This window comes from Phocoena phocoena, chromosome 6, assembly GCF_963924675.1.
Source record: "Phocoena phocoena chromosome 6, mPhoPho1.1, whole genome shotgun sequence".
Lineage (NCBI taxonomy): Eukaryota > Metazoa > Chordata > Mammalia > Artiodactyla > Phocoenidae > Phocoena > Phocoena phocoena.
Window position 1 is genome coordinate 15217094 of NC_089224.1, and position 9378 is coordinate 15226471.

Genomic DNA, 9378 nt, shown 5'->3' on the forward strand with positions numbered 1-9378 from the left:
GTCTGTGTATGAAAACCACTGATGGGAGAGAGTGAGGGAGTGCAGTGCTCTCACTTTTAAAAGCACACGCTTCAGAATGCACTGTTTCATTTCATTTAGAAGAATCATTCCCCGTTACCGTTACTTCTTCTGACCACAGGTAGTTACTTTCTTCGTGCCATCTTTCAGCGGCCTTAGAACACTACGTTTTTGAGTTGGAAAATTCATAGTTCACTGGTTTCGGTGTTGTTAGAACTGGAGCTGGTGCTTGTCAACAGGCACGTCCTTATTTCTCAGTAGCTCGTTTGTGCTTGTTTAACTGTGCTCCGGTTTCTCCCATCTTGAAGTTGGTATCCCCCTGCCCTCGTATTTCAGAGACCTAGCTTACTGTCGCGGTTGAGGCTGTGCTGGCAGGGCCACTGTAAATCCAAATGAAGAGAAGAACTGAACACAAGAAATCAACTCACATTTTGAAGAAAACACGTTTGACATTTTAAACAAAAACCTAAAAAGGACAACTGGATTGGCATGTATGAGATTAGTGGGTTTTCACCTATTCATTTAGTTTAGAAGCTTTGGGAATTCTCATACATAGTTTTTTAGGCGATGTTCTGTGTGTGTGTGTGTGTGTGTGTGTGTGTGTGTGTGTGTGCCCGCACGCACAAGCTATTTCTTAACTCCAGAACAGCTAGATTCGTCTAGTTGGTAACACATGTATATTTCGAGAATCACCAACTGCTTTTTTAAAAAATCAATGATGAAAGAAAGAATTCAGGTACTGAAGCCCTTATTTAATTCAGAAAAAAGTTTCAGATTTTCATCTCGTCCATTAATTACTTAAAAATGTGGCATACAAGTATATTGATGACTTAAAAGATTACAGATTTATGAAAGAAAAGCAAATCCTGTGATTCTGCTCTTCAAAGTGAATATTCTAACAACGGACAAATTCTTGGTAGAAAGTTTGCCTCTCAGATATAAAGAAGGTTAGGGGAGCTGTATGGTGGTATAGCATCTGATGTGTAGAGAGACTTGTTTCAGAGAGGGTGGAGACATGTCTCTCGAAAAATCCAGCTTCTGAAATGCTGGTCTCCAGCTATTTAAATGCTTGGTCCCTGGTAAACACTGTTCCTTTTCAAGACGCAGCCACACACGAGCTGTGTCATGGGTACCCCAGGGGCATAGTGAACTGGCGTGCTTCTCCTTGACTTCTTAAAGGAGGCTTGCCCTGCGGACTGTGGGTGGCGTTAGCGGTGAAGAAGTAAGTTTACATGTTAGCTTTTCTGCCGCCAGCCATTTGGAGTAGTAAGGCCCTGACCTGCAGAATGAAAATTTTCCAATGCCTAGAATATGTGATTTGGCCCTTCAAATCAAGGCAAGGATAAGCTAGCATAGGCACAGATCTAAATAGGCCTAAATTAAGACCTCCTACGATAAATAGTCACTTTTTAAATAAAGGATGCTAACCTGGTCCAGCTCTGTACCATTTGGGGAGCACAGTAGAGACCAGCATGGAGGATCCAAGCCTGAGCATCCATCTGCAAGGACCTAACTCACTCTCCAAAAGAAGTCCCCAAATTAGGGTTCCAAGGCCCAGCGGCCTTGTACTTTGCACAGTTAGGTGCCGTGTCCCGTGCCAAAGAACTCCCGGAGCAGGCCTGGCAAACTTGCCCACAGGAAAAATCTAGGAGACCCTTGGGCTAAAAATGGTTTTTCCATTTTTAAAGGGTCATTAAAGAAAAAAAAAGTGACGGATACACAACAGAGACCGCACGTGGCCTGTAGAGCCTCAGATATTTACTAAGTGTCCCTTTACAGAAGACATCTGCTGACCCTGCGTGGAGAGTCCCGTTCAAGAACAGATATACAGCCCCGTCCTCCTCATTCAGGAAGGTAGTTACCACCCGTGAGCACAAAAAGAGGGGCAAGAGAAGTGACCAAACTTCAATCTCAAAATAGTTGTTTATGCACCAGAATTTCACTTACCTTTTTCTCTAGATTCTTTTCAAGATCGGTTTTCTAATAAACCAAGTAGCATACTCCTCCTTCCCCCCACCCAAATTTAAAACGTGCTGTTCAGGAGGGCTCACAGTGTTGTGTTGAGATGTCTGCAGTCATGAGAAGGGCTCAGTAGCTTCTCTCCACCCAGCACCAGGGACGAGAAGACGGCCGGGAACTTTTCTCTCAGCGATGCAGGTGCAGGCTGGGGTGAGAGGCAAACACCGGAGGGGCTTAACTCAGGAAGCAAAGAATATCAATTAAGGGCTGGCCAAGAAGGCTGTAAACCCTGAGCACTTTTAGCAACAGAAAGCAAGAGAAATTGGACTGGTGGGAACTTGCTAAAAGCCTCGCAAAGAGTAATGTTCTGTGTTAACTCTTGGTGGAAAGACTCCTCCAGTAAACACTTCTGTTCCATCGTCATATCTGTGCTGCTCCTTTCTGAACCTCCAGAGGATGGTCTCGAAGATTTTACAATCCATTTAAAAGTACAGACCGATTTGTACCTGTGGTTTCTGCCCATTTTCACCCTAAACTGCTGGCTTTCTGCAGCACTCCCCACCTCGGGGGCTGGGGAGACGCTTGCTCTCCCATCATCACAGCTGTGCGCCCAGGAGGGCAAGCTCTAGATTACCCAGTGTTTAAATTTGAAACTCAGGCCTACATAGAATCGTTTTCCTTCTGAGAAGCATGCACCACTTAGCAAGAAACTCCAACAGGCAAATGTGTTTTCCAAGCTTTTTAAAAAAATCAGCTTTAGAATTTTGTGTGGTAATATGCAGTGCATCAAAACTACCTATGAGTAAATTATTTAGTTATTTATTTCTATTTCAGGGTTTTGTTTTTTATGACTTTTATTGATTTTTTTCCCCTTCCGTAATGAATGATGTGACCAACCAAGGAGAGTTCTTTGTTCTGTTACTGAGATTATATTCTACGTTTAGGAATTATACAAACTAAGGGAGCATCTTTAAATGTTTTTTTATTTAAACGATGTTTTCCATTCAAAGAATAATTATCTTCGGGAGATGGTTGTGGTGTCTGTCACTTTCTATACTTGGCAACCTCACATGGCCACACTCCACACGGATGAGTGTCGAGAATAAAAAGTGCATTCGATGGCCCGCAGATTCTGTGTGAGCTTGCTTTCTTGGGATTTAAAGAGATTTTTCTCTGACGTTTGAATCATGTTACCTGTTAGAATGCTTAGTTGAACTTGAACCTAAAATAAATTGTCTGAGTCTGACTGTGCACTCCATGCCTTTGCTGTATCTGGCGTGCGTGTAGTGAAGCTCTGCTGTGTGCGGGTTTCCCTGTGTGCAGGGAAACCAAGCATTTCACAAGGAGAAATATATACCATGGCGTAATAGCAGCCCCTTCATCGACAATAAAGGCCATCCCGAGACTATGGTTTTTCAGGTTATCATTTAAAAGTGCCCGTTAACTATATATACACCTACAAGGAAAAGAAAAGAAATTAGCCAACCTTACGTATTTTGTCTTATAAATAGTAAAATCATTGCTGCCAGTTTTGCGATTAGATCTAAGCTTAAAGCCGTTGGTTTATTTCTAGAGAAACATGAATCCCGTTTTTCATGTTGCTAACAACTGTTAGACGCTGCCCCTCTTCTTCAGCTATTTGAGAATATATAAATAGAGCTTTTCCTGCCGGAGGAGGGGCCTGAGCCATAACCTGAAAACAGATGATAGAGACAGATGGAAAGGGAAGGGGACTGGCTGTTAAGAACAACAAAAACAGGGGCTTCCCTGGTGGCGCAGTGGTTGAGAGTCCGCCTGCCAACGCAGGGGACACGGGTTCGTGCCCCGGTTCGGGAAGATCCCACATGCCGCGGAGCGGCTGGGCCCGTGAACCTATGGCCGAGGCCACAACAGTGAGAGGCCCGCGTACTGCAAAAAAAAAAACACAACAAATGGGAATGTGGGCGTATGGTGAGCGCAGGAGTGCGGAGCCCCAGCCTGTGACCACGGAAAGGAAAGAATAATAATGTTAAAAGAAAACCTGCTTAAATAATTTTTGAGGCAATGCAATAAATATAGGCCTCTGTGTCTAAGGGTAAATACATTAAAATATACCAAAGGCATCTAAAGATGTCTACATTTTATTCCACATCTTAGGGAAGAAGTGAAGTACCTGCTTCCAGTGGTTGCCCCTGTTAACATCTGCAAGGCAGCAGTTCTGGGTTTTGGTTTGTTTTTTATCTGTTTCCATTTGCCCCATGAGTCTGGAATGCACAAGTGGATCTTTTTTTTTTTTTTTTTTTTTTTTTCCTGAGATCCCGAAATGCTAATAGTTTGCACAGAGGGGTTTGCGGTGCTCTCACTGGCCTGGGAGCAGGGAAGTGAACGTCATCTCTGTCCAAGACAGACTGTCTTCTTATGGAAAGTCATCAAAGACACAGGAGCACCCTTTGCAAAGCCCAACGTGCAGATTGGGGATTTGCCTGGAGCTGAGCGTCCCACCGAGGAAACGCTACACCCCGAAGGGTCCTCCCAGCCCCATCTCGTCTGGGAGCCTGATGGCCTCAGCCTGTGATCTGCTGCCTCTTAACAAAGGAGAGCTGATTGATCTGTTGCGTTTTCCTTTGTCTTCAGCAAGCTTAGCTCCCCCTCCTGCTTTCTGTTAACACTTCCATTGAGGCTGAAGAGCTGGCTTGGCCTTCCATCTCCGCCATCACCCTTGATCCTGTTTGGCAGGTGGATTGCATCTGGGCTCCAGACTTCACGGCCACTTAACCATTTCTGTCAACAGCCCCGTTGTGTGTCAGAGACCCAAACAAGAAGCCCAAACAAGAAAGGCCGGCCTTAAGATTTCCACCCTGAGAAAACTGCTGAAAGCTTCTCACAGAACGTGGTGGTGATGAACACAGAAGACGGGCTTCTTGTATAAACACAGAAACTCAAGGGAGGGAAAAGGAGATTTTTTTTTTTGTCTCTCCTGAAAAAAAGAGAAGGGGGAAAAGTTGGTCTGTGGCCAGGTCACCAGAAGACAGAGTGCATTCCTAATTCCCAGGGTGGGACGTACTCTTTCACTGTATTATTTCTGTAAAAGTCCCAGGCTGGCTCTTCTAGCTGTCCTTCCGGGTTTATAATTGGTAATTTTGATACCCTCTTCCACCCTTTTCGTGATAATCAGAGTTTGAAGCGGGCCATTTTGGAAGGACTAAGCATCCTCTTCTTGCCTGTGATTGCACATGACTTAAACTCCAGGAACCAGACTCGGCACTTTCTCCTCCTAAGAGTCCATCTTCTCCACGTGGCACAAGCTTGTTTTACTACCTAGATTTTAAATTCAAAAAGACTGAGACACTTCAACGTTCAATGGGCTCCACCCAGCCTTGTAAAACTCTTTATTTGGGTCATGGCAGCAAAACAGAATTTTCTGGAAGTTCCTGGACATTCTCCATAACGTTCAAATTACATTTTAAAATCCTCTTCAGCTTTCTGTGGCCCTGTTGTCCATCGGGGTCTGTCTGTTCCATCCCTGAATCCCTTTGAACACGGATCATGACATTTATAACTAATCCAACAAAGAAAACACCACGTAGTGCCTAGTGTTTCATAAATATCTGTAGTCTAATAAAAAAATGCTAGTTGCTTTGTCAAGTCACTAACTCTTTAGGTCCCGAGGGTTTGGGAAACACATATTTTACAAATCTTTTATTCTCAATCTTCTCTCTTCTTTCCAGATGGCAGAGTTTCGTGCAGATTTAAAACCACGTGCAGTGTGGTGTGAAGGGTGGGTGGAATCCCAGGCCTCTCTCTCTCTTCCCTCTCGCCATAAAGTTTGTCAAGGGAGTGAAGCATTTTAAAGCTTTATGTAGAAAAACTTAGGAGAACCAAATTTACTTCAAGTGGTTTCCTTACTTCTTAACCATTTAGTCTGGGGGAAAAAAAGGAAAAAGAACGCCCCAAATTAGGTATTGATGTGTAGAGGCAAAACAAGATGGGGATTTTCTCCAAGCCCAGCTTGGAGGAAATAATCTCTGTATATGATCTTATTCTAAGCATAACTTCAGAATTTTTTTTCCTTCTAAATCGTCCTAAAGTTAGTCACCTTTTAAACCCCACCCCCAAAAGCACCAAATGCAGGGAGAGGGGGAGGATGGATTTAGCTGCATCAAAAGTAACAGTTTCTGTTAACAGCCATCACAGTCAAAGCTAACAGGTGGCAGACCAAGATGGTATTTGCAGTGACTAAAATTGAAAAGGGATTAATATATGTTATGCAAGGTTTCTTGTAAATCAGCCAGAAAAAGGAAATCCAAAAGAAAAATGGGCTATGGGAGGAGTTCCCTGGCAGTCCAGTGGTTACGACTAGGCTCTTTCACTGCTGGGGCCCCAGGTTCAATCAGTCCCTGGTCAGGGAACTAAGATCCTGCAAGCCAAGCAGTGCAGCCAAAAAAGAAAAAAAGAAAAATGGTTTGCGGGTGATCCACAGAAGGGTGAGCCTGAATGACTGACAAGAAGGAAGAAACTGAAGGAGCCAGAGATGTGCAAATGGAAATAGAGAGCTGCCACCTTGCGCCCCTGGAATTGACAAACTTCAAGTGTCGGCAGTGACGTGGGGACAGTCGCCTCAGTATTGCTGGTCGTGGTGGAAACTACTTCAGGCGCTCTGGGAAGCAAGCTGCCAGCACTTTGAAGTTAGCTGTGCACACGTCTAAGACCCAGCGTTCCCCAGAGACATTTCTACCTGGGCCCATGAGGGAACTCCAGGAGGATGCTCTCAGCAGTGTTATTTAAGTAAAAGGTGGCAGGTGTGTGCTGTGAGCACTGCGCAGCCGTTAGAAACAACGCGAGGTAAGTACAGCAGGGTGGATGGATCTTAAAGACAGTGCTAAACACTGAAGAAAGATACGAGATTGGTCGCATAATGCCATTTATGGAAATGGGAGGCCCACAACACTGTATGTCTTAACGAGGGTGTGCATGTTTCGACTATTATACATTGAAGTGGATGTGATGGGGGACACAGATGGGCTATGAAAGGAGGACAGCAGATAAAACTGGTCTCCTTGCGAGGCAAGACTATACAATGGAGGAAAGACTGTCTCTTCAATGAATGGTGCTGGGAAAACTGGACAGCTACATGTAAAAAAAAAAATGAAATTAAAACATTCTTTAACACCATGCACAAAAATAAAATCAAGATGGGTTAAAGACCTAAATGTAAGACTGGATACTATAACAACTCTTAGAGGAAAACATAGGCAGAACACTCTTTGACATAAATTGCAGTGATATCTTTTTCGATCCGTCTCCTAGAGTAATGGAAATTAAAACAAAAATAAACAAATGGTACCTAATTAAACTCAAAAACTTTTGCACAGCAAAGGAAACCATAAACAAAACTAAAAGACAACCCACAGAATGGGAGAAAATATTTGCAAACGATGAGACTGACGAGGGATTAATCCCCCAAATTTACAAACAGCTCATGTGGTTCATTATCAAAAAAAAAAAAAACAACCCAATCAAAAAATGATTACCAGGGGGAAGGGTGGAGGGGAGGAATAGTTAGGGAGTTTGGGGTTGACATGTACACACTGCTGTATTTAAAATGGATAACCAACAGGGACCTACTGTAGAGCACAGGGAACTCTGCTCAATATTCTGTAACAACCTAAATGGGAAAAGAATTTGAAAAAGAATAGATACATGTATATGTATAACTGAATCACTTTGCTATGCACCTGAAACTAACACAACATTTTAATCAACAATACTCCAATATAAAATAAAATGTTAAAAAAAAATAATAACGGGCAGAAGACCTAAAAAGACATTTTTCCAAAGAAGACATACAGATGGCCAAGAGGCACATGAAAAGATGCTCAACATCGCTAATTATCAGACAAATGCAAATCAAAACTACAATGAGGTATCACCTCACACCAGTCAGAATGGCCATCATCAAAAAGTCTACAAATAATAAATGCTGGAGAGGGTGTGGAGAAAAGGGAACCCTCCTACACCGTTGGTGGGAATGTAAGTTGGCACAGCCACTATGGAGAACAGCATGGAGGTCCTTAAAAAACTAAAAATAGAACTACCATATGATCCAGCAATCCCACTCCTGGGCATATATCTGGAGAAAAACATGGTTTGAAAGGATACATGCACCTCAATGTTCATTGCCCCACTCTTTACAATAGCCAAGACATGGAAGCAACCTAAATGTCCATCGACAGATGGATGGATGAAGAAGATGTGGTATATATACACAATGGAATATTACCCAGCCATTAAAAAGAATGAAATAATGCCATTTACACCAACATGGATGGACCTGGAGATTATCATACTAAGGGAAGTAAGTCAGACAAAGACAAATATCATACGATATTGCTTATATGTGGAATCTTAAAAAAAGTGATACAAATGAACTTGTTTACAAAACAGAAACAGACTCACAGACCTAGAGAATGAACTTACGGTTAGCAGGGGAGAAGCGGAGGGAGGGATAGATTGGGAGTTTGGGATTGACACACACCGCTCTATTTAAAACAGAAAACCAACGAGGACCTACTGTAGAGCACAAGGAACTCTGCTCAATATTCTGTAACAACCTAAATGGGACCAGAATTTGAAAAAGAATAGATACAGGTATAGGTATAACTGAATCACTTTGCTGTACACCCGAAACTAACACCACACTGCTAATCAGCTGCGTTCCAATCGAAAATAAAAATTAAAAAAAGAAAAACTGGTCTTCTAGTTTTAGGCTGACCAACCACACCCACTTGCCCAGGTCTGCCCTGGTTCTCACATCCCAGTGAAGCCTCAGTTCCGGCCCGCACGGATCGTTCTTGCCTCATCCCTACCCAGTCTCTTCAACGTGACAGCCGTGAAAAACGCAATTCATATCATGACATTTGTTTGGCAAAACCCATCCAGTTGGCTATTTCACTCCAAGGAAGAACCAAAGTGTTTAAAATGGCCTGTAAGGCCCTACGCAATATGCCTCCGCCAACTCCACACCTCTCTAACCACATCTGTTTCTCTCCCCACTCACTCTGCTCCAGCCCCACTGGCCTCAGGACCTTCCCTGACTTCCTGTCCCATGGATGCCCACCTGGCCACCTACTTACAGCTGACACTTCTACCCCTCCTCAGCACTCTCCGTACCCCTTACCCTGCTCTAATTTCTCCCCAAGGTACTACCTCCTAGCGTATTCTTTATTCATTATATTCTCTGTGAGGCCTTTACCGGAATGTAATCCACAGGGGCAGGAGGGTCTCGTGTGTTTCTTTCAGTGTTGGATCTCCAGTGTCCCGCACAGGGTCTGATACACAAAAAAAAGGCTCAATAAACATTTGTGGGATGAAGGAAAAGAAGATCCCTGCAGGAAGGGGTAACAATGGGCTAAGAACTGAGGA